Source organism: Mustela erminea, chromosome 3 (assembly GCF_009829155.1).
Source record: "Mustela erminea isolate mMusErm1 chromosome 3, mMusErm1.Pri, whole genome shotgun sequence".
Lineage (NCBI taxonomy): Eukaryota > Metazoa > Chordata > Mammalia > Carnivora > Mustelidae > Mustela > Mustela erminea.
Window position 1 is genome coordinate 160,058,696 of NC_045616.1, and position 22,303 is coordinate 160,080,998.

General features: G+C 46.2%; 1 long non-coding RNA gene across 4 annotated transcripts in view; it reads right to left on the bottom strand.

Moving 5' to 3' along the window:
• LOC116587102 overlaps positions 1–22,303 on the bottom strand; it is a 31,614-nt gene that overhangs the window by 3,805 nt on the left and 5,506 nt on the right. For 3 of the 4 annotated variants that reach the window (XR_004284321.1, XR_004284323.1, XR_004284320.1), the window contains exons 1-2: positions 3,695–4,000; positions 1,972–2,119 (exon numbers count right to left, since the gene is read on the bottom strand). This is a non-coding gene — a long non-coding RNA (uncharacterized LOC116587102). Of the gene's footprint in view, positions 1–1,971; positions 2,120–3,694; positions 4,001–22,303 lie in introns of those variants that run through there. The other variant, XR_004284322.1, reaches the window with a different exon arrangement.

The following is a 22,303-nucleotide window of genomic DNA, read 5'->3' on the forward strand; positions in this document are numbered from 1 at the left end:
CTATATACTGACTTTCAGAAAAGATTAATAAGTAAAGGCATCCATGCAAAATGCATTTTACTAAAGGCCAGTGGTTATATTAGAAACTACACACAATTATCTTTCTTTCATAGATAAGAAATATGGTTTTGAATTGATCCTTTAAAAATCCCCAAAGTATTTGATCTCATAAAATCGTAGTGTTATAATTTATAAAGCAAGGGAAATTCTTGTAAACTCAGCATCTGGAGTAAGAATGTTTTGCAATGCAAATTTTTGTGCATTTTATATTTATGCCTGTGAATCAGTTAAACACACAGATCCCCATGTTATTTGCACATGCAAATCAGAGAGAGGAATGTTCCTACAGCGATCCTGCATTTGCCCCCACCCCCCATCTCAGTGTGAGTTGCCTGCTTCTCTGTAGAGCAATCTGACTTGATAATGTAAGACAAAAATTACCAGGTAAGCTTAAGAGCAAAGCTCCCTCTCCTATTCCTGAATGCCCAGCATCTTCTCTCAATACCTCATTGGGTCTGATTTATAGCAGATGCTTGGGAAAGGTTTTTCTTAAGCACACTCGAAATGGGAGTTCTGAGAATTTATAGTCATGTCTCATGTACTAAGTTTTAGGGTTATCATAACGAAGTATTACAAACCGGGTCCCTCAACGACAGAAATTTGTTGTCTCACAGCTCTGGAGGCTAGAAGGCCAAGGTCAAGTTGTCATCTGGGCTGGTTCCTTCTGAGGTTGGGAGACACAGTCAGCTCCAGGCCACTCTCCAGGCTTCTGGGGAACTGCTGGCCATCTTTGGCTTTTGCTGGCTTGTGGAAGCATCACCCAATCTCTGCCTACATCCTCACCCGTTATTCTCCCTCTGAGGACTGTGTTCAAAGGATGCCAATGATTGGATTAGAGCCCCATCTATGCCAATCCAATCTTAACTAATTATATCTGCAGCAACACAATGTCCAAATAAGGTCAAGTTCTGAAGCCCTGCGTGTTAAAAATTCTACATATTTGTCAGGGTGGGGGACACGATTCAACTCATAATACCTGTGAAGAGCAACCACTTCCCTAGACCCCACTGACCTCTATCCGCAGAACCTGGTTTCCATATAAGACATGTTTTAGAAATGAGGTTCTCAACATTGACTACATGTTATATTTGCCTGATGGGCTTTAAAAAGTCCTGATTCTCAGGTTGCATCTTAAACCAATTAAGTGACAATCATGCAAGGTGGTTTTTCTTGAAATATTAAAGTATAATGTATAGTGAAGGCTGATGGCCACTAGTTTAGACCAAAACTGTCAACCAGAGATGTTCCCAGCCTCATCCTTGTGAGGCATGTTCATTATTAAAAAGTTATCAAAGCGTTCTCTGATGTCCCTAAAGCAACTCCCCAAGGCTTGAGTTCTCACTCAGATTCTGATCAAATCTTTCTCAGTATGACATGTTTAATATGCAGCTTGGTGTGGAATCCTGGCACAGAGAAGACCAGAAGCAGCAAAGCAGTGGAAATCATGAGGCATGACGACAGGAGGGAAGGGGTAAGTGACTGCCAAGCCTGAGGAGGAGAGACCAAGGACCCCCACAGCAGCCATGATGTTGCTTGAACATTTTCATCAGCAGGACTTGGAGCATTAGGGAATTAAAGCCAGGTTAACAGTTTCTGCCTAAGAAGGCAGGAAAACCCATGCTACATTTTTGGAGAGAAATATCAAAAAGAGATGAAAGATTTGTCTCAGAAGGGGGTGCACTTCAGTTTACTGAAGAATTGACTCCCAGGAAACTTTCCATTTCCTGATAATACTGGATGAATATGGTATTTTCATCAAATAAATCTTCTATTTTATTTACAAAGTATGCGATTAGAGAACACACTAATTATCTTGTCTTTGGTTTCAGGCTGCTCAGATTGTCTTTGACAATTTTCTGACCCCACTGGCTGGGCATTCACCTTACTTCCAATTTCATGATATAAGATTACCCGGAAAGGTCATCCTCAGGTGGATGGCTTATAGGACAGCAAGGCTGAAGGCACTTGACAGGAACAGAGATGGCAGCTCTGCAGCACACTTGGCTCCTGCTGTGCATGGCTGTTTCCATCCCATATTCTAGGGGCTTCTTTGGAGGATCTGATGGGATTCATGATCAGCTAATCTCAGGGTTTGGTTCATGGAGGTCATTCATTCATAAATCAGCCCGTATGGCTACCTCTGCAGCCAGGTGCTACCCTTGGGCAGTCAACACACAAGGGAACTGGTGAGGGAGTGTTCACACTGCAGGTGCACTCACTTCATGTACACAAGTCATGCAGATACTGTGCCTGTCTTTGATACATGTGTATACATCTGATACATAGTGTTTGCATCCTGTATATGTGTGTCCATGTCTTTCATAGAACATACATGCCTTATATGCATATGTCTTAAACATATATGCATATATTACATATATGTATCAGTCAAACTAGGCCAGAAGGGCTTTAGTAAAATATGCCATCTGCTCTGGATTATTCCAACACATAAGCCAAGATTGTTGGGATCGCCTTGTTTGCAAATCCGCCAGAAAAATACATCAATACAATATAAAGGTATTGAACAATGGAGACTTAATGAACATGAAGAATGCATAAGATAGAAATAAACACAGCTTGAAGTTTTTAGCTATGAGATCTTCACATTTTTATGGTGATTGTTGTCAGTATGATGCAGAATTCTAAAACAGTTTAGTGAAAGCTTCTTTCTCTTCTTGTATGTCTAAGGAACACCAGCCCTGTGATGAACGCTATAGGGCAAGGATTTGCAGTGAAGGAGGAGCATTTCTGTTCTTTCTTTTCCTCAGACCCCTGGTCATAGGAGAAGGGCTTGTTGGTATCACAAAAGCCACTCCAGAGTAACTGGTTAATGCAAACATTAACAAACAAATATATAGGTACAAACAAATAAGCTGGAATTACAGAAGCATGGTTAGGAAAAAGAACACGGGACATAAGCAACCATCAGGAATCCAGGGGACCATATCCATCCTCAAGCTGAACACAGTCCCAAGCATCTTTCACCGAAGTCTGAGTCCCAGAAGAAGAACTCGGTGCTTCCCTCCACACTGCTTGCTCCTATCTGGATGCCCTGGGGTCTGAGATGTCAGACACCCTGACAAGAAAATGAAGGAAGAATGACTGTTTGTTCTCACACTCTCAGCTCTTCTAAGTGTGGTAGAAATAAAGTGCAAGACTTTTTAGTAACTAGGAATTTCATGGTAGAATAATCTTGTTTCGGATTTCTTGGAGGTAAGACTCCAAGTCAAGCACACAGGTAATTCTGACACCACTACCCATTCTGTCACCAGGCTTATGTCCAGGAGGCACAGTCAAAGGCCCTACAAGGGCGGGAGGAAAGACAAAGGTGCACGAGATAAAGACAAAGGAGAGCCAGTGTGGGGCAGCCGCTATGTTGAGGGCTGGTTTTTTCCCTACATGACACTGCTGCAACTCCAGGGCTCCCAACGTGGGTGAGGGGTTTTCAGCTGTGCACCTCACGTCTCAAACGCTCTCCCCTTGGGAATTTTAGTTCATGTTTGGCAAGGGCTCGATGTCTCTAGGGACATTCTGGGGTGGGAAGAGGGGCAAGGGTTGCATATAAAGGAAGTGGGGTCAGGAGGCTACAGAAAGGAGCCTCCCGTGTGTGCCTTCAAGTCTAGATGGAGACTACCTAGCTTCAGTCCTCGCAAGGCTGGCTGGAAGCGGCCAAGGCCCCGGAGCCAGGCGGCGCTGGCAAGAACAGAAGCCACGTGTGCCCCCTACCAGGAAGCGCGGTTGCGACGAGATCTCAGTGGGCCCCTCCCTGTCTTGAGTGACGACGCCCACGGTCCTGTGCAGCGGGTACGGAGCCGGTCCCAGGCTGCGGAACCACGAGCCTGCGGAGCGAACGCCTCCAGGGCCGCTACGAGCAGAGTCTGTGCCCCGGGTGGGATGTCGGGCGCAGAGGCCTGCGGCTGAGTCCCGCGGCCCAAGGCCATCTGTTCTGCCCGCGCGGCGCCCCTTCCAGTTCGTCCCAGGCCCGGCGTCACTCCTGGAACGCCCGGGAAGCACCGCCGGAAGGCGCGGGGGCTGCGAGCGAGCTCCGCAGGTGCGCGTCCTCTCCGAGCCGGCCCCGCACCCCCACCCGCGTCCCAGCCACAGGGAGACGGGCTGGCGCTTCCCAGGCCCGCGTCCCGAGCTGCCCAGGCGGGAGCCCGTGCACGTGCGCAGGGGCCGTCCGGGAAGTGGCGAGCGGGGACGGCGCGGGGAGCCGGGGGGCTCGGAGGGTTCCAGAAGCTGCGAGTGTGGCGGGGCCCACCGACGCCCCAGGACAGCCTCCCGGGCACCTCTGCTGCGACGGAAGCTGGCCTGGAGCGCCACCTTCGCACTCGGCAAGCCCCGCAGCGGCCGACCCGAGAAGGCCGTGTTCGCGCGGGGGCGAGCGCGGCCGCGGCAGCACACACGCATGCGCCGTTAGGTAGCACACGCATGCGCGGTGAGGTAGCACACGCATGCGCGGTTAGGTAGCACACACACACGCATGCGCCGTTAGGTAGCGCGCACACACACGCATGCGCACACCGGCAGCACGTGCTCAAGCGCACAGCCTTGCCCCGCTGAAGACGAAGTCCACCCGAGCTGGGCGGGGCTTCGTGTGTGGCCCTTCACTTTCTTTATTTAAATACCCCGAAGAAGGGCGCCTGGGTGGCTCCATGGGTTAAAGCCTCTGCCTTCAGCTGAGGTCATGATCTCAGCGTCCTGGGATGGAGCCCCGCATCGGGCACTCTGCTCAGCAGGGAGCCTGTTTCTGATCTTTCTCTCTCTCTGTCAAATAAATAAATAAAATCTAAAAAAAAAAAAATACTCTGAAGAGTAGGTTTGTGACCCCAGGACGGGCGCTCTGCTGCGGTGGAGCTGTCCTGCTCTAAAGGTCCAGCAGCCCTTCGGCTCCAGCCTCTGCCCGGGGCTGCATTTAGGTTGCTCTTGTGCGCCCCCTGCAGGGGAGGCACGCAGGGCCGCTCTGCCCGCCTGGCCGGAGAGGGCGCAGGTCAGCTCGCTTCCCCTGCAGCTGCGGCCTCAGGGGCGCGGCCTCACTCCTGCCCTGCTGCCGTGTGGGCCTTTCTGGCTGAGCCGGACAGTGAGTGGGAGACGCTTAATTCAGCAGCACGTCTGGATGAAATGGACTAAAGGAGGAGGCGGCGCAGAAAGGCATCCTCGGGGGTCTCTGCCCTCGGGCTGGAAACGGCTGCCGCACGGCAGGGCTGCCAGGGTCTGTGGAAGGTTGTCCCCAAGAAGCAGCAGATCTGGAGGCCGGCGGAGGGACAAGATGACCAGCCCAGGATCCAAGCTGTGAAATTAACCTCAGCAGTCCCACGGACGGCCACCCAGCCTAGCCTGGCCAAGGGGATGCATCGTGCCAGGCGGGCAGGAGGGCGAGGAGGGGATGTGTGTGCCTCTGTGTGCACGTGTGCACGGGTGAGGGGAACAGGCTGGAGGTGGTGGAGTACAGGAAAACAGGGGGCTAGACGGTAAGTCAGGAAAGGAACAGAAGGGCTTATTTGGAATCTGTGCTCCATGTGTGATGGACAGAAGTCTGGCTGATTTGTAATGTAAGGGTCTCATTTCTTCAGAAAACAAAAAGGTGTTATGATTCACAAACCTTTTGCCTTTGTAGCTCAGATTGATACATGACACTCTGGAAAAATAACTTAATGACAGAACACTTACAAGAGTCACACTAAAATGCAGAACTCAAAGCAGCAAATCAAAGCCAGGAGAGGCAGAACACAGGGAAGTCCTTTTCATCTGGGTTCCCGGTCACCCATGGAATCCTTCCCTGTTGTTGCCTTTGGGGCCTTTTCTGAGCAGCAGAGACCAGAACGACGAGGAGTATGGGATCCTGTCTGCTCAAGTGTAGGTAAGAGTGAAGGGCTGGGCATCACACTTCCACCTGCTCTCTAGGCTTCCTGCTCTTTTCCCTCTCACTCTCTCATTTCTCCTCCTTCTGTTTTACTTTCTCACCTGCAGCCTAGGAGCAGGGCAGAGCTGCACCCCCCACTAATGTAATACAGAACGGCTCTCTACAGTGACCCTGGGCAGCTGGAAGAGAGACACTGGCATGAGACACTTGCCATTCATTGCACCGGATCACCCAGCTTCGGTATTTGGTGGCTGGAGCTTCATTTCGGAGTGTACAGTAGCCTGCCGAAACAGTATTAATAGCTGTGGGTATTGAATTCAGATTTTGTCTTAAAGTTTCATCTCACACAGTCTCTATCAGACCCTTTGAATTCACACTGCTGCTTAGGGAGAGTGAAGGTAATGTCCACCTCACGGGGTCAGATCCTGCTCCCAGTAGTCCTTGCCAGGCCCCAGCCTCTGGCCTTTGCTGAATGTATGCCCATCTATGTGGCACACTGCACCCACTGTCACACCTTCCAGGTATTTTTTCCGGAGTCACATCAGAACCTCTTCCAAGGACAAACCATTTCAACTCAGACATAATGACCCCTACAGTAACAAGAGACACACAATCCATTTTCAGACAACACCAACGCTCGTTATAAAGGAGAGCCAGTGCATTTCTAATGAAGCACAGGAGAAAGGGAGGGTCCCCAAAAACAGATGTTACAAAAATAGCCTATGTCATTAAGCCAGCAAAACAATATGAAAATGGGATGCACTTGAGACCAGCACAGATTTCCATAATTTATGGAAATGGCTTTTTCCTGCATTTAATGGCCATCGGGAGCTCCATTAACAACATGCCCCTCTTTTTCTTCCTCTATACCCTCAAATTAGAAATCACTATATCATTCTGTGTGTGTGTTTTCTTTCTTCCTTTTTTTGCTTTAATCCCATTTAATTTATTGAACTATAATCTGTTGTTTCCTTTGACTTGAGTCTGAAAGAAACTCCAGGATATACAGCAAGCTCAGCAAAGCCTCGGCTGGAGTAAGTATCAGAAGTTGGTGTTGACTTGTGTTTATGATATACGTCCCACAGGCTGCCTTCATCCACAGGCTCTTTCTCAAAGAGTTCTCCTTTCTTCCCTGGGAGGGGTAACTGCTTGGCAGAATCCACAGGTTCAGGGTCTTTTCCAGTTTTTTCTTTGGCAACCCCCACCCTGATTTAGCAACCCTGGTATTTCCACAAACAACAGCTTTAATATTTTCTTCAGATGACTGTTGTGAGGGGAAGACAACTCTTGTGGGCACAAGGAAGGGCAGCCCTCCACATCCCATTTTCAATGTGAATAAAATGAGTGAGACCTGATAAGAAACCCTGCCTGAGGGTCAGCCTGGAAGGTGAATGCAGCCCAGTTGTTTTGTTGAGTGATCTAGAGTTTGGGTTTGCTTAACGTTTCTGCATCACTACATTTAGCTTTATTATTTTAGTTTGCAGCAACATTACAGAAGTGATGTTGTATCCTTCTCTGTGCATCATATCACGAGCCATAGGATGTCCCTTTGTCTCTTTGCTCATAAAATTACCTTTGATTATTTCATTAAAGTGATGTCACCAGGTTTTTCCATCATAAAATTGTTATTTTTCCACTTGTAATTAAGCCCTTTGTGGAGAGAGGCTTTGGGACCGTGAACAGGTCCTGTTCTTTGTCACTTTCATCCAGGGATGTTACCAACCAGTGATGCAGAGAGCAAGAACAGGAAACAGGAAACAGGAAAGCTTCAGAAGCAATATTAGTATTAGGACAGAATTCCATATGGAAAATGCTAAACAATATAGAGGATCAGAAGTCCAAACTTACAAACAAAATATATCCGTAATAAAGCTTAATATACTGAACAAGGTAACATTTAACCTATAGAGACAGAAGCACAAACATAATGGTATAATGAAAGACTCATAAATATCACTAGATCAGATATTTTCCCTAGAACAAAATAAGAACATAGGCTAATTTTAAAAGGTAATCAAAAATTTGCAAATGTGTAAATGAATAATCCTGTATAGAGAAATGTACAGTTCTTAGAGAGTGTTTTATATGAGGATTATTTGCAAAAATTGGTATTACTTAGCTACAAAAGCTAAACTCATTTTTAAATGGAGAGTTTTGGGGGGTATTTTGTTATTTATTTATTCATTTATTTATTTCCTTTTTTAGTTCAGAGTCTCTGATTATGAGTTAGAAATAAGTGATAAGAGATAACAACAGCCGGGCGCCTGGGTGGCTCAGTGGGTTAAGCCGCTGCCTTCGGCTCAGGTCATGATCTCAGGGTCCTGGGATTGAGTCCCGCATCGGGCTCTCTGCTCAGCAGGGAGCCTGCTTCCTCCTCTCTCTCTCTCTGCCTGCCTCTCTGCCTACTTGTGATCTCTCTCTGTCAAATAAATAAATAAAATCTTAAAAAAAAAAAAAAGGAAGAAAATACTTTCTAAAAAAAAAAAAAAGAGATAACAACAGCCTTTGACTGTTCAGTTACTGAGAAGCACTCTCTTAGATAACTCACGGATTCTATCAAAAGCTGTGGAGCAAAATAAAGTGTGCATGTCAAGGTTGCTACATCAGTCAAGAAGAGAAACTATATGTGGAGAACACTTGTATTTATTTGAATACATTAAGAGAAAAAGCAAAAAAAAAAAACCCACAAAAATTGAGGAAAAATAAATTTAAAAGATTAAGTTAAGTTAATCTTAAAGTTAAGCTAAAATATTAAGTTAAAAATAATTAGGTACAAAACAATAAAAACAACTGAAATGAGAAAATAAATCCAAATCTGTTTTTTTAAAAATCAACACTATAGATAAACATTTCATAAGCTTCATTAAGCACATTACTGAATCATAAATAAGCATGAGCCTATTGGGGAAAAACATCCATTACAGGAAATGAATGAGCAAGAAGGTTGGCAGCTAAGTGTTTGAAATCTTAAACATCTCTCTACTCTCAAAATGAGCTAAGAAACTAACTGGATACCTTTTAGATGATCTGACTGCAAATAGGGTACAATCACACCACAGGTAAGAGAGCTCACTGTTTCAAAAGCAGTCTGAGGGGTTTGAAGTGGCGGGGGGTGGGGTGTGGGAGGTCGGGGTACCAGGTGGTGGGTATTATAGAGGGCACAGATTGCATGGAGCACTGGGTGTGGTGAAAAAATAATGATACTGTTATGCTGAAAATAAATAAATGAAAAAAAAAAAAAAGCAGTGTTGGGACATATTGTAGAACACATAAGTTTCCTTTGTCTACTTTTAGTTTGAAAAGATTCAGTTTCAGCGTCTGTTCTCCCCTTTCTTCCTCAGCACACCTCACATATTCCCACACCCCCTCCTTCCCTTTCTTGGCCAGTGGTCTTGTAGCCATGCCAGGAGGGACGGACGCAATGGAACACATTTCTGCTTCAGTGAATCCACTTTGACGTTCTGAGCCTTGGTATGAGGGCTGCTTGAAAGAATTCAGTTGTGATATTTCCATGACATTATCATGTAGGGAAGTTCTTTGTGTTCCTCACGAATTGACGTCATGCTTTCTCTTAACACAGATATTTATTTTTGTCATGTTCTCAGAGTTGAAATGTGGTACATGCAAATTATAAAACCGTACACAAACACAATCATTTCCTTTCTGATCCCATCAGGCTGGATCCTGAAGACATAGTCAGGGAAGAGGCCAGCGTGGAGACAGACACTGCCAGAGGGCAGCTGTGAGTGCAGCACTGTGGGGTGCCCAGGGGTCCAGCCTGGGGTCTTTCTGTGCCAGGGTCTCAGGAACTCAAGAGGTAGAAATGTCCAATGATTAATGTATGGATTTGGGGGACAGAATCTTTGAGTTTGAACCCTGGTGTCATCACTCATGAGTTGTATAGCTTTGGTCAAATTAATTTCCATCTCTCTGCCCCAGTTCCTCATCTGTAAAAAAAAGTCATGATAATGTTTTTCTTATGTGGTTTCCTTATTTGGGGATTGAATGTGTTTTGATATCTAGTACTTAGAACATTGACTGACACACAGGTTCTATGTTAAGCTACAGTTATTTCAAGCTAGACCATTTCTTGGGGGAGAATCATTTCAATTTATTACACTTTTGTTACTTAATTTTTTTGATGAGAAGATAAGATTCAGAAAACACTGAGTCTCAACAATCAGGATCTTTTCTCATGATGATTATTATAAAGTGTGTGTTTTGGGAACTAAACTTTCAGCAATAATGGTGTGAAGAGGTTGGGAAATTTCCCCTGCAGAAAAAGGAACAAAACCTGGCAAAATATTAAAAAACAATGATTTCATGTTACTGAAAAATGACTGCAAGTAGAGAATAATGAGGAATATTTTGGATATGAAAGATAAAATGTTCCAGAAAGAGTATGTATGTAGGCAAACCTGGTAACTGTGCTTTTTTTCCCTTAATTTTTTAAAAAGATGTATGGTTGTTTGAAGTAAACTTGTAACATTGTATTTTTGGAATTATAATATAAATGCATGAAATATGTATGACAAGGAAGAAAGGATGTATGGAGTTGTAATGTTGCTAAATTTCTATATTTAACCAGAAGTTAACATTAACTTAGAGTAGATTTTGCAAAGGTAAAGATTTATATTGTAATACCTAGAACAACCACTATATGTATATATAGTGTATATGTATTACAAACGTATACATTGATATATATATATATATATATATATATAGCTAAAAAGTAAAAAGAAAAATTAAAATGGTACTAAAAATATTTGCTTAAAGCAAAAGAAATTGGCAATAGAGACAGATGAGACAAAGGCAATAAGAAACATGACCAGAATGGCAGGTATAAATGCATCCGTGTCAAGAATTACATGAAATGCGAATGGAATAAAAAATTGAATCCAAGTTGTAACTTACCACACTGAATGAGAGGGCAAAGCCTGATGGTGTGCTGCCTAAAAAATATGTACTTTTGGGCGCCTGGGTGATTCAGTCACTAAGCGTCTGCCTTCGGCTCAGGTCATGATCCCAGGGTCCTGGGATGGAGCCCCTGCTTCGGGCTCTTTGCTCAGCAGGGACCCTGCTTCCCTCTCTCCCTCTGCCTGCCTCTCTGCCTACTGGTGATCTCCCACTCCCCCTGCTTGTGTTCCTTCTCTCACTGTTTCTCTTCCTGTCAAATAAATAAAATCTAAAAAAAAAAAAAAAAAAAAAAAAAAAAGATGTACTTTAAATTCAAGGACATAGCTAGTATGAAAATAAAGAATGCATAAATATATTCTCTGCAAACACTAATTTTAGGGGAAATAGAATGGCTATTTAACTGGGAAAAAAACATATCTTATGGTAAAAACTAAAGAAAAAATAAGTATTTCATGATGATAAAAGGTAAACTAGAAAAAAAAAATAAAAATTTGAGTACTTATGCACCTAAAAACAGACCTGAACATGTATAGCAAAAACTGGCAAAATTGAAAGGAAATAGAAATATTGATCTTTGTAGTTGGAGATTGTAGTGAGCTCACTTCATTAATAGATCCCTAAGTATATAGGCTTGAACAGTACTTCCAACCAACTTGACCTAACATCCCCCAAACACTGTAAGTATACTGTTATGTAAATACAAAACAGCTATATGTATATATTTGTCAAGTTCAACTGGAACTTTCTCTAGATAGACTTTAAGCTGGGTCATAAATCCTGTCTCAATGAATTGAACTTTATGTCTACCTTTATGCCAATACTTTATTCCCTTGATTACTTAATTTTATAGCAAATTTTGAAATCAGGTAATATAGGTCCACTGGCTGTTCTTTTATTTTAAAATTATTTTGTTATTCTAGGTTTATTTTATTATGTTCTGTTTTGTTTTGCATTTCCATATACATCTCGAATCAGGTTGTCAATTTCAATGCAATGGTTGCTGGGGTTTTCATAGAGATGATCTTTGAGCTACACATCAATTTGGAGAAAATTCTTATATTGACAATATTAAGTATTCTAATCAAAGAAATTAGTACATCTCTACTTTCTTCATTTCTGAGGGCAGTTTTGCGGATTTTAGTAGAGAGATTTTGCAAATCTTTTGGTATATTTATTCTTAGGTTTTTCAATGTTACTGTAATAAAATTATTTTTTATTAATTTTAATTTTATATTTGTTGGCTACTAGTACAGGTAAATATAATTAATTTTTATATACCAGACTTGTACCTGCCATCTTATTAAACTCACATATTTGTTTTGGTAGATTTGTAGTAGTTTGAGTAAGTTTTTGCCCCTCAGGACTTTTTAGGTATAGAATCACAGTATCTGCCTTTATAGGTGTACTTATCACTTTCCAATCTGCATGGTTTTCTTGCTGTGTTGCACATGTTATACAATATTGGACAGAAGTGGTGAAAGTGGACATCCTTGTCTTATGTGCTCCATATAAATAAAGCACTTGTCTTTCTCCATCAAATATTCTGTGAGCTGGAGGCTCTATGTTGAGACCCCTCTCTTGGATTGAGGAAGTTCCCATCAGTCCTTATTTCCTGAGAGTCTTTATCTTGAATGATAGGAATTCTGTGAAACATTTTTCTGTAGAAGCGCCTGAGGAAACTTGCTGGGAAGCCTGACTTTGTGGTCATTGCACAGCGGTGTCCTTATTTTATTTTATTTTTTAAAGTAGGCTCCGCATGGGGCCATGCCAACGTGGGACTTGAACTCACAGCTGGGAGATCCAGACCTGAGCTGAGATTAAGGGTCCGACCCTTAACTCACTGGGCCACCCAGGTGCCAGGTACACTTTGATTATAAATCATCTCACTGTGCCTTACATGGGCTGAACTTCATTTCATGCAAAACACACTCCAGGAAAGCTATGTAAGGTATTCATGATGAACTACAGAGGAGAGAGGGCTTTAGACGCAATCATGGGGACAACGGTCCTTGCCACTGGTGACGAGAGATGCTGACTTCTGTTTTACAGCAGTGCTGCAAGGGGGGACACAAGCCAGCCCAGGGGTGTCTTGTGAAGCACCTGGAGGACGTGTGTTCCTCCAGTTTGGAGGGAAGACATCTGCTTCCCATAAACTCTTGGCATGTATGTGCCATTTCATGAAAAATAATTTTAATAATCATATATTTATTCCCCATTAGCCTATACGAGATTGATGAACATATCTGTATCTTTGCAAAGGTGGTTTTCAGTACTCATCCCAATGCCCTGTGCATCCTTAGCATGCAACAAAAGTCTGCTTAACAAATGAATGAGGGCTTTCTTTGAAATTAGCAATCAGGAAACAACACATGTTGACGAGGAAGTGGAGAAAGAATAAAGGGGAGGATACGGAGAAAGTCTCTCCTGCACTGCTGTGAGAATGAAGCTGGTGCAGCCTCTGGAAAACAGTATGGACGTTTCCCAAAAAGTTAAAAATAGAACTACCGTATGACCCAGCAGTTTCACTACTAGGTATTTACCCAAAGGACACAATGTAGTGACCTGAAGGGGCCCAAACACCCCAATGTTCATAGCAGTGATGTTCACAAGAGCCAAACTGTGGAGGGAGCCCAGATGTCCGCCGACAGATGAGTGGATGAAGATGATGTGTCTATATATCCAATAGAGTCTTCCTCAGCCATCGGAAAGGATGAATAGGTCCCATTTACAGCGAGGTGGGTGGAACTAGAGGGTATTAGGCTGAGAAAGAGAGTTGTCGTATGGCTTCACTCACATGTGGATATGAGAACAGCACAGAGGATCCTAGGGGAAGGGAGGAAAAACCGAATTGGAAGTCAACTGAGAGGGAGACAAACCATGAGAGCCTCTTAACTACAGGAAGAAACTGAGCATTGCTGTGGGGGAGGCTGGTGGGGGGGTTGGGGTAATTGGATGATGGGCCTTAAGGATGAGAAAAGCAGCTGATGAATTACTGAAACTAATGATGTCGGCTAATATGTCGGCTAATTGAATTTAGATTAAAAAATTATAATAAAAATGAATAAAATCTCATGATTTTGCCAAAACAAGAGCAAAATGATGTGCGTGACTTACCGTCTTCTAACTTCTAAGATAAGCCCATACCCTGCAGTTGCTTTGTGAGCTTTCAGCACGATGCCCTAAACTGCGGGCCAGCTCCACATCATACACACCTCCCCGCCATTCTCTCTTCCACTGGGCCGATGCTCCATCCACAAACTTCAAAGAATCTGTACCATGTCAGAGCTGGTAGAATGGAGGGGCCACACCCAGCCATAGCTTCAGCGTGGTGTGCTTCCGAGTGAAAGGGGCTGACTTCTGTCTGCATTCGTCACTCGTACCGCGGGAGCCACAGTCCCTGGCAGGAGCACGCACTGCGCAGCGTGAGGCCCCTGGGCCAGCGCCCGGTTCAGGGTCCGGCCCTGCGCGAGCCTGTGCGCCCTGCTGCGGTAGCAACCAGCCCCTCCCTCGCTGACAGGCGGGAGCTTCCCGGGCTGCAGAGCCTCCACGCTTGCGGGATCCGTGCTCTAAAGGCCACTTAGAGCTGTATCTACCTGAGCAGCACACATTCAAGTAAAAAGGTAGCAGTTCCTGTGTCATTTAGACAAATACCCCAAATACCCACTTTTATTTTTATCTGCATAACCATCCCGAGCAGAAAGCAAATATTTGAATATACCTGTTCAGGCATGAACTAAATCTCTCTCTACTTTCCCCTCGGGAGCTACTGACAGTAATCTTTAGAAGAAAATTGTTTTCCCACGTGTCTGACGAGCTGCCTGTACCGTATGCTTGTGGAAGGAAGGGTTCCCCGCACGGGACTGCTCACCAACATCTGTTATTTCAACCTTTTGACTCCTTTTTCACTTATTATTTTGCAGCTCGAACTTCACAAGAATACCCTCCCTTTGGGGCACTTGGGGAACTCTGTCAGTTAAGCAGTCAAGCCTCTGCTTTCGGCTCAGGTCACTGTCCCAGGTCCTGGGATAGAGCCCCACATCAGTCTCCCTGCTTGGGGGCCGGGGGAGTCTGTTTTTCCCTCTCCTTCTGCCTGCCGCTCCCCTGCTTGTGTGTGGGCTCTCTCTAATAAGTAAGTGAAATCTTTAAAAAAAAAGAAAGAAAGAAAGAAAGAAAGAAAGAAAGAAAGAAAGAGAAAACTCTCCCTTTGATCAAATCTTTTATAATATTTCTTCAGGTGATTAAAAAAAAATCTGTGAGGAGTGTGTTTGCAGATTTCCCATCTTTCAGACAGGGGACAGCCTCTTTTACAATTAATCCAGGTTTGGTCTTCCCAGTCTGTCCTGGGAGGGAGCTGAGTTGTGTTTGTCTTGCTTTTCTGGGGCAGGTCGACTTCCGAGCTGCGGCGTGCCCACTCTCTCTGCACGCCATTAAGGGGCAGTGACTCTGTGGTCATCACCTTCCGCTTCTTGTAACTAAAACAGTTTTGTGTATTTTTCTCAATTCTAATACATATTACATTTGAGTTATGGGATCAAGAGGGGTAAGTTTTATTTTCTTCTCCTTCTCCCAAAGCTTCTATAATGAACATGTTTCAATTCAATAAATAGAATTTTTTTTAAAGACTTTATTTATTTATTTGACAGACAGAGATCACAAGCAGGCAGAGAGGCAGGCAGAGAGAGAGGGGGAAGCAGGCTCCTGCCGAGCAGAGAGCCCGATGTGGGGCTCGATCCCAGGACACTGGAATCATGACCTGAGCCGAAGGCAGAGGCTTTATTTAACCCACTGAGCCACCCAGGCGCCCCTAGAATTTTTTTTTAAAGACAATTTTTATGAGGTTATGGATCACTGATGCATAAGTTGAAGAATGAGGATGTGTTAAAATTATACTTTGAAACCGAGTTGGACAGATTAATTAAAGACATGGTAGGGCTAATTTCAAAGAACCTCAAAAAATGAGTAAAAATACACAAAACAGTAATTTTATGACATTTCAGAAAATTAGTAAAGTTGGGGATAAGGGAGTTACATGTCCCTTTTATAAATAAATACCAGGGCTTTAGGTTTTAAATCATTTTTATTTGCATATCATCTTGAGTTTGAATATAATATGCAAATTGAAAATACAGGTAGCCCAGAGAGATTATATCCTTGAGTTTTTATCACATCATAAATCACTTCTAAATCCTCCCTAATGAAGGTTCGCCTTGCACATGTACTACCTTTGAATGCGTTGGCGCTGGTTTCATTTGGATCTTCCTGTGCCCTTGCTATGGTGTGGAGCTGGGGCGGGGGACAGAGCTGGGGCGGGGGACGGCGAGGCTGGAGGACTGAGAGGGGCTGCCGTGACCAGGACCTGCTGGCTTCATTTGTCTTCAGAGCTGCTTGAGAAAAGCGACAGAAAGTAATTCCAGGGGGCAGAACAGCGGATGGAAATCAGGGCCTCTCCGGGTGCAGGGTCCGAGCAGGGCTCCTAAACTACCAATCCTCTCCCTCCTGCCCCCAGCCAGCACCTGTTCTCACCGGGGAACCCGGAGGCAGGTGGGGGAAGGGGTGCCTGTGTCCTCGAGGTAAGAGGAGGACAAGGATGGGGCAAGTCATTAGGGGCAGCCCCCTTCTTCTCGTGTGTCCCCAGGAACAAGCACTGGCAACAGGCTGCCCGGCCCCCCCAGAGCTGGGGTGAACAGCCCACCCTCTCCGCTTCTCACCTGCCTGCGCGTGAGCTGCGCTGCTCCCAAGTCTGCGACAACCACGGTGTCCCGCCACCCAGTGCATCTACAGAGGCTGTAAAGAGAGGTGAGCCCGCCAGACCCACAGCTTCTCTGCTCATCTTCATAGCCAGCTCCCTTTCCTGCATCAGGCTCTGGGTGTGCCTTCAGTCCCGAGCCCACATTTCAGATGCTGTGATGGTGTGAAGCACAAAATATAGAGTGTGAACACATGGGTGTGATTCAGAGTGTGTGAGAGGCACATCCCTGTGGATAAATGGAAATTAGAAGCCAGTATCAGCCCAGGTTTGCCCCTGACGGGACCCCAGTGGGGGCGTCTGTTGGTGATGACAGGTGCGTGCAGGGCCACCGGGAAATGCCTGTGGGTCCTATCAGCCAGCAAGGCTAGGCTACTGGGGCTGCAGAGACTCTCGCCAGCCTCCAGCTTGGCCGCTGCTCGCTAGGAAACGGTCCGTTAGGAGCTCAGCTGGGGAGGCGAGGAGGGAGAAGGGACAGTTTCGTGTCTTGTGCGTTCTGTTTCCTGGGATGGGCTGCGGCCTGCGGCGCTCGAGGGGAGCTGGCACGTGGGAGGGCTTCACCATTAGTGCTTATGGTGGTTTTTCATTTCCAAGGTGTGTGGTTAGTTTCATCAATAAGCCAGGTTTCTTCATTTCTTTTTTTAATAACTGTCTGGGAATTATTAATTCTAAATTTAATTTGCATGGGTAGAATTGTAACAGGAGGGATTTGCCTGGTGTTGTAATTTTCTCAATTTTAAATGCCTTTTTTTTTTTTTTTTTTTTTGCAAGGAAGTCATCCATCATTTCAGGCAAGGCCTTTGTGGGCCCTTCCCTTGTAGACCTGATGGGGCTCTGTGGGCCAGGGTGTGTCTGTCTTTCCATCGATATCAAAACGAAGGAAACACTGCAAAACCCACTGTGTTCCCCTGGCCAGGCAGATCGCTGTGGCTTCATGGGTGACTCTCCTGTCCCTTCCCTTCTGTGCTGTCTCGCCGGACAGGCTAAGGGCTGAGAGTCCTGACCATTCCCTCCCCTGCTCTGAATTGGATGCAGACGGGCTCCTGACCTTGGCAAGTTACATGATCTCACAGAGATTCACTGTCCTGTCCTGTAAGCTGGGAGCAAGCCGTGGCTGCACCCTGCCCAGCGATAGACAGAGACGGAGTGTGTAGTCCACCGAGGACCATGAGAGGCTCCTCAAAGGCAGTGGGGACCACAGGTATGTGTCTAAGTCCAACCTCCCCTGCCCCAGGTGGAGACTTCATTCACCTGCCAACTTGGCAAGTCTTCCTGAGGGTTTCAAAACAGATCGAATGGAATATGTCCAAACAGACCTCGCCCCTCTCCCAGCAACTCCTGTCTTGCCCTCACTAACTCCGAGCCTCGTCAGCTGGTCCCCAGTCACAAAATACCACACACTGTGAGGATTAACCAACACCACCTTTATTGGTCACAGTCCTGGAGGCTGCAAGTTCAAGATCAGGGCCCGGTGTGGCCCCTCCTGCTGGCTTGCAGATGGCCTGTCTCCGTGTGCCCTCACAAGGTCATTCCTGGGAGCGAGCTCTCCAGTCTCTTCTTACAAGGGCACTAATCCCGCTATGGCGCCCCCAACCTCATGAGCTCATCTAACCTTAATAACATCCTAAAGGTCCTGCTTCCTGATACCATCACAAGGAGGGCTCGGTGTTCAGCATATGAATGGGGGGACAGCACAGAGACATGGTCTCCAGCAAAGCAGAAGACCTCAAGGAATGGGATCGCGGTCACTGCCCTTCATGCTTGCCCGTGCCCCCTAGGTCCCAGCCTCCATGTGGGGACAGCACCACATCCCGCCCTGCAGGCCGCGCGCTGTAGCCTTTCTCTCTCCTGCCGAGGACACTGCCAGCCTTCTCGCCAGACCTTGGCCTTGGCCACTAACATCTGGCTTCCCCACTACCACAGGCGCTGGCTGCTTCCTTGAGGCTGGCAGGGAAAGGCTGGACACTGAGATTGCTGAGTCAGCGTCTTCCAGGCCCCCGGAGTCCCCATGGCCCCTTATACCTCCGCTCACAGGCACCATCCCTCTGAGGCCACAGACCTCCACGAAGGCCTCTGTGCACATGGGATGACGACTTCCGTCCCTTCTTCCTCCACCAAACTCCCAGCTCCTCCGGGGCTGGACCCCACCTCTGCAAACCCATGGCCATCCCGAGTGACGTCAATGGGTCCTATCCGGGCCCCGACCTGACTGCCCCCTCGATAGCAGTGCCCAGAGGTTGCATCTCATATATAAAGATAAACAGCACATTTCCACCCCCCAGGTCAGAAATGGGCATCTCAAAGCTTTCCGATTCAGATTTAGGAGATCTGACTTGAATTTGGAATTCACACTGCAGAGAAGGCTGGACTGTTTCCTGTGATTTCTCCCTCTCGGGAGCTCTGGAGCATTGGCAGCGTTGGAAACAGAGCCTGCACAGAAACAGTGCTGGCCTGCGAGCATTCTGGCTGGCGACAGCGACTGGCAGATTTTATCTCAAACCTTAATAAGGAGAGTCCACTGGGATGAGAATCTAGACAGTCCAGAGCAATGTGACGACATACACTTTCTGCACATCAGAATTGCATCCTTCTGCAAATGTCAGTTTCTTGCCCCCCCACCCCGGACTGTAGAAAATAAATATAATAAGAAAGATGGAGGGGGAGGCTTTTTCCCAAGGAACATGTGGAAACTCCGAGGTTGATTATATTTGCAATTTTAGCCCTTCTGGAATGACTTTTATGTAGCCGTGTGCCACTCAACCTGAAAATGAAAGCCTGGTGTACACCCCGGCACCCTCATGTGGAGCTGGTCTTGCAAGGAGGCTCTGGGGGCACACCATGCCAGCTGTTGGTAGGTCAGCTTGCTGCCAAGGTCATGGAGGCTATAAGGCTGGGCCTGGGAGCCGAGGACATCCCCAGGCAAGCACACCCCTGAGAGAAGAGCCGTATCAGGTCACGGGGTAGGGGGCTGAGCCATAACCCTTCAGAGGTGTTGGGGGCAAATGATGGGGTTCCTAAGTGTCAGCCCTGGCAACCATGGTTATTTTTTCCAGAAGGACATTGTAAGGATATAAACCATGTATCTTTTTATGTCCATTTTCTTTCCCTTCTCCTTCCAAACTCAGCTCCAAGTAGCCAAATAAGCTGGAAACTGTGAACTCAAAATCCCTTATGCCTCTAGGATGGAGACAGATACATACACATGATTTTTTTTTTTTCAAACTTTGCAGGTAAACATGTTACTGGCTAAGATTTTTAAGTAGCCAAAAAAAAAAAAAAATTGACAGACTATAGATTTATGCATGTGTTTTAACTATGAAACAGTTTTAAAATGAGAGCTTTCTATGGAAGTTTTGATTCAAGGGGCTGCGGGGAGGATGGCCACAGGCCAAAGTCTCTAACTCCCCTTGAGGGTAAGCCTCGGCCTCCAGGGATGTCGGGGGAGGCATCCCTGGGGTGCTGGAGGCTGTGATGTCACATAGGCAGAACACGGGACATCGCTCAGCGTGGTGTTGATGGCACATCTAAATTCTGTGCTGGATTTGAAGCAGCTGAAATTTACTTGACAGGAGGGGGCAGGACGGCAGAAGGGAGGCAGCGAGTTCAGGAGAAGTGAGCCTGGAGGTTCAGAAGCCCGGACAGGCTCCCACCTGTGCTCCCCTACCCACAGCGACCGGACTCAGCAAAGGCAATGGAGGGAGGGGGCAGCGGCCCTCCCCACCCCCATGTAAGTGCCCTCCAGCTCCACTCCAATTCTCACATACCAGTTTCTAGAATTTTCCACGAAGAAATGTCTCCGTGGCCCAATGCAGTGTTTCGTATCACTTTCCATGTGTCTTGTCCAATCTCTGTTCAAGATGGAGACAACGGCAGACAGCCCCTCCGCAAGAGCCCAGCTCGCCGTACTCAGAGCAGCGAAAATGACATTAGAGACGTGTGTCTAGACAGCGTATTTAAACAACCAGAAAGGAGACACAGATGCCTCCAGCTCCCAATACCGGTGCTCCGCGGTTCTGTGCTCTCCGCTGCACTTTCCTTCCTAACCTCTCCTGGAGAGAGCCGCGACGCCCTTGCATGAGGACATGGAGGGTCTTATTTTCTCTGCTTCTCCAAGTACTGTCAACGGTACACTGCCATGTCCGAACCAGTCTTCCTCCTAGGATTTGAAGGCTGTCTTCCCGTCAACCAGGTTGCTCCAAACGTGCAAAGATCTTTTCCTCTGGATCTCCCTTACCAAGGATGACTTCTTTCTCTCGCCTTTTGATAGCCCATCCCTAAAACTCTGTTCTATAGTTAAATACCTACAGAGGGGGCCAGCATCGGTGAATGAGCAGTCGTCTCAAGGGCCAGGAGACTCAGAGCTAGCTGGTCCCTGGAGAAGCCCAAGTGGCCTGGCAGTGCGACAAATCAGGGTCCTGCAAACAGCATCACGTTCATTTCCTTGCTGGATATTTTTATACATAGAGAAAAAGTTTTCTCTAAGGAAAGTGCTGAGGACAAACATAAATCCCACAAATGGATACACCCACACATGGTCTCCAGTCTGACAAGCATCGCCCCCTCGGCCACACGCTGCCTCCCATCTGTCCCTTTGCCGCGCCCCCCCCCCCCCCCCCCCGTAGTGGGACATCTTCACACCTCAGCAGGCACCAAACCCTGGATTCTTAACTTTGAGAAGGATCCCATCCAATTTGGCTGACGCTTTTCAATGGCTGAGGAGAGAGAACGGGGCCAGAAATAGAAGTCTCAAGAACTTTTGGGAATAATAATAAGGAGGGCTACAGATGGTGAGATATTTTTCAATCCTGTGATTAATTCTTAATGAACATTTACGTTCCCGCAACCAAAACTGAATTAACTCGTATTCCTTCACAGAAGAGAGGCAAGACTTCAAAGGAAAATACGCAATCGCTTTAGGCTCACAGAACAAAACACAGCAACAAATCAAAACAAATGTTAATACAACCAGTTCTAACTCAGAAAGCGTTTGAATTCCAAAAGCTCATTTTAAGCCTTTTGTGAGGAATTTTGACCACTTTCTAAAACTGAACAAATCCATACATCAGAGCTGAGTCAGGCTACATAATGGTCCGTGTCCTGTTCTGTCACGATGTTTGAAATGCTCTGTGCACCGGCCCAGGAATGCACTCACCTTCCCAACAGGGCTTTGTGGGGAAACTCGTGTGTTTGAGTTCCAGTGGCCATGCACTCATTTTCAAATCAGAGAAAACGCTGCGCAAAGTGTTGCTAGGGTGAAGGACTGGGACGGCTGTCCCGGTGAACATGCTCCTCCCCCCGAAGGTATCTTGAATTGGGACATGGGATAAGGCTGTAGGTTTTACGTTGGGTTTTCCTGGCGCCTATTGAAAAGGTATTGATGTTCATCGATTAAATATTGGTAAGGCAGGGACTACCAGCAGGGCAGACTGTGGTAGTAAATAACAAAGGACAATCTCTGCTCCTGCCTATGTTTCTCTCCATTGTTATCACACCTAAATCATACCTACAGCCATAGCCTATTCTGTCCACCTGCCCACTGGTGTTGGGCTTTGCATCCTGTTAGCAGCTCAGATTCGCCATTTCCATACTCACAAGACTCCTCCTGTCTTTCTTGTGCACCACGACTCAGGTACTCTGAGAAGAGCGTACTGTGGGAGGCATGCCTACTGTCTCATGGTACAGAAAATGTGGTTATTAAGAGACAGTCATGGTGA